Here is a 9,297-nt window from a genome sequence, read left to right as displayed (position 1 = left end):
AACAAATCACAGAAGAAATCAAAAAAGAAATCAAAATATGCATAGAAACTAATAAAAATGAAAACACAACAACCCAAAACCTGTGGGACACTATAAAAGCAGTGCTAAGAGGAAAGTTCATAGCAATACAGGCATACCTCAAGAAACAAGAAAAAAAGTCAAATAAATAACCTAACTCTACAACTAAAGCAACTAGAAAAGGAAGAGTTGGAGAACCCCAGGTTAGTAGAAGGAAAGAAATCTTAAAAATTAGGGCAGAAATAAATGCAAAAGAAACAAAAGAGACCATAGCAAAAATCAACAAAGCCAAAAGCTGGTTCTTTGAAAGGATAAATAAAATTGACAAACCATTAGCCAGACTCATCAAGAAGCAAAGAGAGAAAAATCAAATCAATAAAATTAGAAATGAAAATGGAGAGATCACAACAGACAACAAGATATATATAAGAGACTACTATCAGCAGTTGTATGCCAATAAATTGGACAACGTGGAAGAAATGGACAAATTCTTAGAAAAGTACAATTTTCCAAAACTGAACCAGGAAGAAATCGAAAATCTTAACAGACCCATCACAAGCACGGAAATCGAAACTGTAATCAGAAATCTTCCAGCAAACAAAAGCCCAGGTCCAGACGGCTTCACAGCTGAATTCTACCAAAAATTTCGAGAAGAGCTAACACCTATCCTCCTCAAACTCTTCCAGAAAATTGCAGAGGAAGGTAAACTTCCAAATTCATTCTATGAGGCCACCATCACCCTAATACCAAAACCTGACAAAGATGTCACAAGGAAAGAAAACTACAGGCCAATATCACTGATGAACATAGATGCAAAAATCCTCAACAAAATTCTAGCAATCAGAATCCAACAACACATTAAAAAGATCATACACCATGACCAAGTGGGCTTTATCCCAGGGATGCAAGGATTCTTCAATATCCGCAAATCAATCAATGTAATTCACCACATTAACAAATTGAAAAATAAAAACCATATGATTATCTCAATAGATGCAGAGAAGGCCTTTGACAAAATTCAACATCCAATTATGATAAAAACTCTCCAGAAAGCAGGAATAGAAAGAACATACCTCAACATAATAAAAGCTATATGTGACAAACCTGCAGCAAACATTATCCTCAATGGTGAAAAATTGAAAGCATTTCCCCTAAAGTCAGGAACAAGACAAGGGTGTCCACTTTCACCGCTACTATTCAACATAGTTCTGGAAGTTTTGGCCACAGCAATCAGAGCAGAAAAAGAAATAAAAGGAATCCAAATTGGAAAAGAAGAAGTAAAACTCTCACTGTTTGCAGATGACATGATCCTCTACATGGAAAACCCTAAAGACTCCACCAGAAAATTACTAGAGCTAATCAATGAATATAGTAAAGTTGCAGGATATAAAATCAACACACAAAAATCCCTTGCATTCCTATACACGAATAATGAGAAAGTAGAAAAAGAAATTAAGGAAACAATTCCATTCACCATTGCAACGAAAAGAATAAAATACTTAGGAATATATCTACCTAAAGAAACGAAAGACCTATATGTAGAAAACTATAAAACGCTGATGAAAGAAATCAAAGAGGACACTAATAGATGGAGAAATATACCATGTTCATGGATTGGAAGAATCAATATAGTGAAAATGAGTATACTACCCAAAGCAATTTACAAATTCAATGCAATCCCTATCAAGCTACCAGCCACATTTTTCACAGAACTAGAACAAATAATTTCAAGATTTGTATGGAAATACATAAAACCTCGAATAGCCAAAGCAATCTTGAGAAAGAAGAATGGAACTGGAGGAATCAACTTGCCTGACTTCAGGCTCTACTACAAAGCCACAGTCATCAAGACAGTATGGTACTGGCACAAAGACAGACATATAGATCAATGGAACAAAATAGAAAGCCCAGAGATAAATCCACACACATATGGACACTTTATCTTTGACAAAGGAGGCAAGAATATACAATGGAGTAAAGACAATCTCTTTAACAAGTGGTGCTGGGAAAACTGGCCAACCACTTGTAAAAGAATGAAACTAGATCACTTTCTAACACTGCACACAAAAATAAACTCAAAATGGATTAAAGATCTAAATGTAAGATCAGAAACTATAAAACTCTTAGAGGAGAACATAGGCAAAACACTCTCAGACATAATTCGCAGCAGGATCCTCTATGATCCACCTCCCAGAATTCTGGAAATAAAAGCAAAAATAAACAAATGGGATCTAATTAAAATTAAAAGCTTCTGCACAACAAAGGAAAATATAAGCAAGGGGAAAAGACAGCCTTCTGAATGGGAGAAAATAATAGCAAATGAAGCAACTGACAAACAACTAATCTCAAAAATATACAAGCAACACCTGCAGCTCAATTCCAGAAAAATAAACGACCCAATCAAAAAATGGGCCAAAGAATTCAATAGACATTTCTCCAAAGAAGACATACGAATGGCTAACAAACACATGAAAAGATGCTCAACATCACTCATTATTAGAGAAATGCAAATCAAAACCACAATGAGGTACCACTTCACACCAGTCAGAATGTCTGCGATCCAAAAATCTGCAAGCAATAAATGCTGGAGAGGGTGTGGAGAAAAGGGAACCCTCTTACACTGTTGGTGGGAATGCAAACTAGTACAGCCACTATGGAGAACAGTGTGGAGATTCCTTAAAAAATTGCAAATAGAACTACCTTATGACCCAGCAATCCCACCTCTGGGCATACACACCAAGGAAACCAGAATGGAAAGAGACACATGTACCCCAATGTTCATCGCAGCACTGTTTATAATAGCCAGGACATGGAAACAACCTAGATGTCCATCAGCAGATGAATGGATAAGAAAGCTGTGGTACATATACACAATGGAGTATTACTCAGCCGTTAAAAAGAATTCATTTGAATCAGTTCTGATGAGATGGATGAAACTGGAGCCGATTATACAGAGTGAAGTAAGCCAGAAAGAAAAACACCAATACAGTATACTAACACATATATATGGAATTTAGGAAGATGGCAATGACGACCCTGTATGCAAGACAGGAGAAAAGACACAGATGTGTATAACAGACTTTTGGACTCAGAGGGAGAGGGAGAGGGTGGGATGATTTGGGAGAATGGCATTCTAACATGTATACTATCATGTAAGAATTGAATCGCCAGTCTATGTCTGACGCAGGATACAGCATGCTTGGGGCTGGTGCATGGGGATGACCCAGAGAAATGTTATGGGGAGGGAGGTGGGAGGGGGGTTCATGTTTGGGAACGCATGTAAGAATTAAAGATTTTAAAATTTAAAAAATAAAAAAATAAAAAAAATAAAAAAATTAAAAAAATAAAAACGATCACCCTGCTACAAAGCCCAAGGCCAGACCCAGAAGGGAATATGACTGAGATCATGAAAGCATGGACCTTGGAACACCAGGTGGGTGCCAGGCATGAACGCTGCCTATGTACTTGCTAATTGTTCCTGAGACTAGCCCAGAAGGGAATGGTCTGGGGTAAACACAAGGAGATCTGGACCGTGTCAGTGTCGTCCATGACATTTAGGAGTATGTGATCAACACAGCATGTCTTGAGAAAGATAAGATCAGAGAAAGTCTTGTAGTCTTTGAAAGTCTTGAAAGTAGTCTTGAAAGTCTTCCTAGCAACTAGGAATTAAAGCTGGACTCAGAGTGGACTCTGCACCTCAGTCCAATAGAGGCTGCAGGTGCCCTGACCATTGCACCAGATTTTGTGTCTGTCTTCATTTTCGTCACTCCCTCCCAGACCATTAGGGCAACAATCATGCTTTATATTACATCCCCCAACCCCAGAACTTACATATCCTATAACTAAGCTTTGAACTTCTGACCTTTTGCATTTAATCTCTTGATTTACCTCATTATTTTGGAAGAACACCTCAAGTGTTTTTCTGAAGAAAGAATATATAGTGTGTGTATATATATATATATGTATTTTTAATTATTACATGTGTGAAAACATGTTTGTTCTATCCTTGCATTTGACTTACAGGTTACTAAAGCATTCAGTCACATGGAAATCACTTTTTTTCTCATAACCATGAAGGCACTGCCCCATTGTCTTTGAGTTTCCCATATTGCTGTTGATATAAATATTGATTTCTCTTTTCTTTCCTCTGTAATTTTTTTTTTACCCATATGGAACATCTAAGAACCTTTTCATTACCAATATTTTTAAATTTTCCTATTTCTGAGTCTTGGTGTAAGTGTTCCTTTGTCCATCATGCTGAACACTCACTTGGCTCCTGCAGTATGGAACAATATGCCCTTAAGTCTGGTTAATAGTTTTTTATCTTTGTTCATTTTACCCCCTTTCGACTTTGTTTCCTTGAAATTCCTGAAAATTTTGCAGATATTGGAATTTCCGAACTAATTTTCCACCTTTTTTTCCCACTATTTCTTTCTCTTTTTATTCTATTTTCTGGGAGATTTCCATAACTTTATATTCCAAACTTTATAATGATTTTATATGTTATCTATTCTTTTACTTTTCAAGGTAAAAGAATCTCTTACTTTCAATTCAGTTCAGTCGTTCAGTTGTGTCCAACTCTTTGTGCCCCGATAAACCACAGCACGCCAGGCCTGCCCTCCACTGTGCTTGATGTTCAGGAGTCAGAGTCCCTCTGATTCAGCCTCTCTAGTGATTAATCTTCATTTCTTCTTTGGGGGTGGAGAAGAGGAGGTATCTGACTATGATGGTTGTGGAAAAAATCGGTGAGTCTTCTCACTCAGACTTTCTGTTGACTCTTCTGTCTATAAGACACCCTTTACAGTTGCTCTCGTTGATACTTGGTTCTCCCAGTTTATGACCCTATTGGGTATTCTGATATACAAACTATCTTTGGCCATCTTAATTTTGTCAATTTGGTTGCCATTTTTATCTTCTTTCCAGTGTCCACACATTATTGATATTGCTCCTCACCAGATCCACCTTCTCTATTTTTTTTAATGAACAGCAGTTAATTTGATCCAAACATTGTTATAAGTTCTTCGCCAGTAATGCATTTTACTGTACCTGGAACAATCCTATGGGATAGGTATTTTGCAGATGAAGAAACAGTTATGAAAAGGTTAACTAAATAGCACAATTTACAATGTTGTAAATGCAAACCCTGAATTAGAATCTCAGTCAATTGGCTCTGGGATCCAGGTTCTTTACCCCTTCTCTAACAGACTATTAGTGGGCATGATTTAGCCATGCTGAAAGTGCTAATAGGAACACTTTCCCCACATTTATATACACCAAAAAAAGAGAAGACTCCTTTTGATAAGTTACTTTAACCTTAAGAGTTTTTACCCATTTATCCCTTTATTTTTCACTTCCATCATGTTTAATCAGAAATCTTAATAGTTCTTAAGAATATTTTAAAGGTAGGCTACATTCATATTTAAAATCTGGTGGTACTGTGTTTAATTAGCAATCAACACATCAAATAACATCAAAACTAGTGAGAAATGCTTGACTTCAAATTAATTCATCTGTTTCTGATCTAGAAATTTCTTTGATCTAAAACTCAACATTAACCCAAAGTACTAGCAGCCTATTAAGCGAGGTAGTACATCACCAACATACATACAAGGCAAGGGATAATAAGCTATAAATAAATTCTGTACTGACCAGATCTACATTTATAGGTGCTAAAATAATAAGAGGTGACAAGAATAGGATAAAGCTACTGAAAATGGGTCAAAAGTAGAAATTTGGAATGTTCTAGTCTCAAGGGGAAAGTAGTGGTGGTTGAGGGAGTGGACCTGATGGGGGAAAAGTCCACTGAAGCCTGGAGAAAGGCAGAGTATTGCTGGGCAGCTTCTCCCTCTTCCCCGATCAGTACTTCAGGACAACCTAGGAAACGGGAGAAAATATTTGCAAACGATGTGACAGACAAGGGCTTAATCTCCAAACTACACAAACAACTCATACAACTCAACCACCACAAAAACACAATTGAAGAATTGGCAGGAGACCTTAATAGAAATCAGAAGGTACATAAAAAGATGCTCATCATCAATAACTATTAGAGATAAGCAAATGAACACTACAGTGAGGTACCACCGCACACAAACCAGAATGGTCATCATTAAAATTCTACCAATAACAAATGCTGTAGAGAGTGTGGAAAAAGAGAAGCGTTGGAGTGTTGGAGACACTGTTGGTGGGAATACACATTGGTACAGCCACTGTGGAAAACAGTATGGAGCTTCCTCAGAAAACTAAACACAGAACTATGATATGATCCAGCAATCCCCTTCCTGGGCTTACACCCAAGACAAAACTAATTCAAAAGATACATGCACCCCTATGTTCATAGCAGCACTATTCACAATAGCCAAAACACAGAAATGTCCATCAGCAGATGAATGGATAAAAGAAGATGTGTTATGTGTACACATACATGCACACATACATATATATATGTATGTGTGTATGTATAATGAAATATTACTCAGCCATAAAAAAGAACAAAACAATGTCATTTGCAGCAACGTGGATGCAACTAGGGATTATACTACTAAGTGAATTAAGTCAGAAAGATAAATACAATATGATATCACTTATATGTGGAATGTAAAATATGGCACAAATAGAAACAGACTCGCAGACTTGTGTTTGCCAAGGGGGAGAGGGAGAAGCATAGACTGCAAATTTAGGGTTAGAAGATGCAAACTATTACATTCAGAATAGATAAACAACAAGGTCCACTGTTGGTCCAGTGAACCAACAAGGTTCACTGTGTATAGCACAGGGAACTATAGCCTACCCCTGGGATAAATCATAATGGAAAGGATGATTAAAAAATAATAGATATATATGTGTGTGTATATAACTGAGTTGCTATATTGTACAGCAAAAATTAAATCCTTGTAAATAAATCAACTATATTCAGTTTTAAAAACTAGAGGAAAAAAGAACTTCGGGGCTCTGCCTTTCCACATGGAGGCTGAGTAGTTCCTCCTCTTAGAGCCCTCCTGAGGCAGGGACTCTGATGGGAACACAGCTTCCTCCCCAGGATCTTCTAAAAGAGGAGCACAGAGGATGTTGCTGTTTTCATAACATGCTTGATATTTATATGAGTATCAGACCAGAATATATTTGAAAAACACACAAAATAGCTTTGAAGAAAAAGTCTTGCCAATAATTTTAGCATAAATTATGTAATCCACTGACTTATTCCACATCAAAATCTAAAGATACTTGTATTGTGTCATCACATAAACAGATGCAACTTGAAACATTCCAAAAACAGTCATTTGGAATTTTGTCTGGATCTGCATTAAAAGTAATTGAGAGAATGGAAAGGTTCACAATCTTGAGACTTCTAATTCAGGAACTTGAAAACTAAAAGATATAAATTGGCATGACTGGGTTTCTGTTCTTTCTGAAAACTCATTTCTTCAACCAAAGCCTAACAGATCAAGGGAATGGCTTGGAACAATCTGGGAGGAAATAAATTTGGACAGATAGTGAAGAAATAATAGAAATAGTTGTATTAAAGGGAGATGATCCTTTTCTATCCAGCAAATAGAAAATCAAAATCATTTAGATCAGTAAACAGCCATAAACCTCAATTTCTTAAGACTACTTTCAGATTTCTGCCTGAAAAAAGATTGAGTATTATTTCTAAGGAGCAGATTTCAGATATTTTGATATAAGCTAAAAGAAAGTGATGTTAATAAAAACTGGCATTTATAAAAATGTGGAAGCTTTCTTCATGAGAAACTTTTCAGTGATGCACATAGCTTAGATTACTATGATACTTTTTGAAGATAATACAAACTTCCACTAGAAACTGAACAATATTTTACAATATTTGCATCAACGTTTTAGAATTACAATGTTACAGGTAGAATTTAAATTAAGTACATAATATTCCCCAATCCATTTCACTTTTCTTTTACTATGCCTCTCCCTCCTGTCCTCCCGAGAATTAACCATGAATATAATTCAGTACTTATTGCTTCTATGCATATATATATATATTTTTTGGTTGCCAAAAAATCCTTTATTTTTCTTTTTCCTTTGCTGTTGTAAAGTTGCAGTTCCTTTCCTAGCTGGGCACTCTACCACACCACTGTTGATACCATCTATGATGTCTGAGGGTGGCAGCCGTCAACACTGCAGCCCACAGACTGGGCAGTCCTCGGGATTTCTTTAATGGTTCTAGAGAGTTCTCTAGCTAGAGATCGATGCTGCATCTGCCAGGCAATGTTGACAGTCTCATCAAAAGTGATATTTTCACTGTGTTTAATGTTTTTCTGCCTCTTTCTGACTCTTGGTGGTTCCTTGAGGGCTTTCATAATCAGGGTAGAAGCACAACGTACCACCTCAATCTGAGCCTGTCTGTTCTGAGTGGTCCATTTCATTGTCATTCTCAGACCCATCCAATCACCAGTTGCCTTGGCAGTGTCATCACCAACAGTATTTGGAGACAGACCCGGGGGCTGACCTTGGGGGCCAGAGAAGACGTGGCACCACTTCCCCACTGGTGCACCTCAGGTACACTAACCTGATCTCGCTGGGGTCGAATTTAGGCAGCATGGTGGAGGTAGCTGGTATCAGATGAACCTGGATTCGGGACAACCAAAGAAAGCTGCACCTTTGCCTCCTCCCAGCTGAAAGCCAATAGAAGCCTTCTATACACATACAGAGGATGAGATGGCTGGATGGCATCACTGACTCGATGGATGTGAATCTGAGTGAACTCCGGGAGTTGGTGATAGACAGGGAGGCCTGGAGTGCTGCAGTTCATGGGGTCGCAAAGAGTCGGACAGGACTGAGCAACTGAACTGAACTGATACATATACATTGCCTACAAAGGTCCGTATAGTCAAGGCTATGGTTTTTCCAATGGTCGTGTATGAATGTGACAGTTGGACTGTGAAGAAGGCTGAGCACCAAAGAAATGGTGCTTTTGAACTGTGGTGTTGGAGAAGACTCTTGAGAGTCCCTTGGACTGCAAGGAGATCCAACCAGTCCATTCTAAAGTAAATCAGTCCTGGGTGTTCTTTGGAAGGAATGATGCTAAAGCCGAAACTCCAGTACTTTGGCCACCTCATGCGAAGAGCTGACTCATTGGAAAAGACTCTGATGCTGGGAGGGATTGGGGGCAGGAGGAAAAGAGGACGACAGAGGATGAGATGGCTGATGTCATCACCGACTCAATGGACGTGAGTTTGAGTGAACTCAAGCGGATGGTGATGGACAGGGAGGCCTGGAGTGCTGCAATTCGTGGGGTTGCAAAGAGTCAAA

General features: G+C 37.9%; 1 pseudogene; it reads right to left on the bottom strand.

Annotated features, from left to right (window-relative positions):
- Positions 1–7,992: 7,992 nt before the first annotated feature.
- On the bottom strand, positions 7,993–8,586 carry LOC138441639 (large ribosomal subunit protein uL11-like; annotated as a pseudogene).
- Positions 8,587–9,297: the final 711 nt, after the last annotated feature.

Source organism: Ovis canadensis, chromosome 5 (assembly GCF_042477335.2).
Source record: "Ovis canadensis isolate MfBH-ARS-UI-01 breed Bighorn chromosome 5, ARS-UI_OviCan_v2, whole genome shotgun sequence".
Classification (NCBI taxonomy): domain Eukaryota; kingdom Metazoa; phylum Chordata; class Mammalia; order Artiodactyla; family Bovidae; genus Ovis; species Ovis canadensis.
The sequence above is the reverse complement of the archived record's forward strand: the minus strand, read 5'-3'. Positions and strand labels throughout refer to the sequence as shown.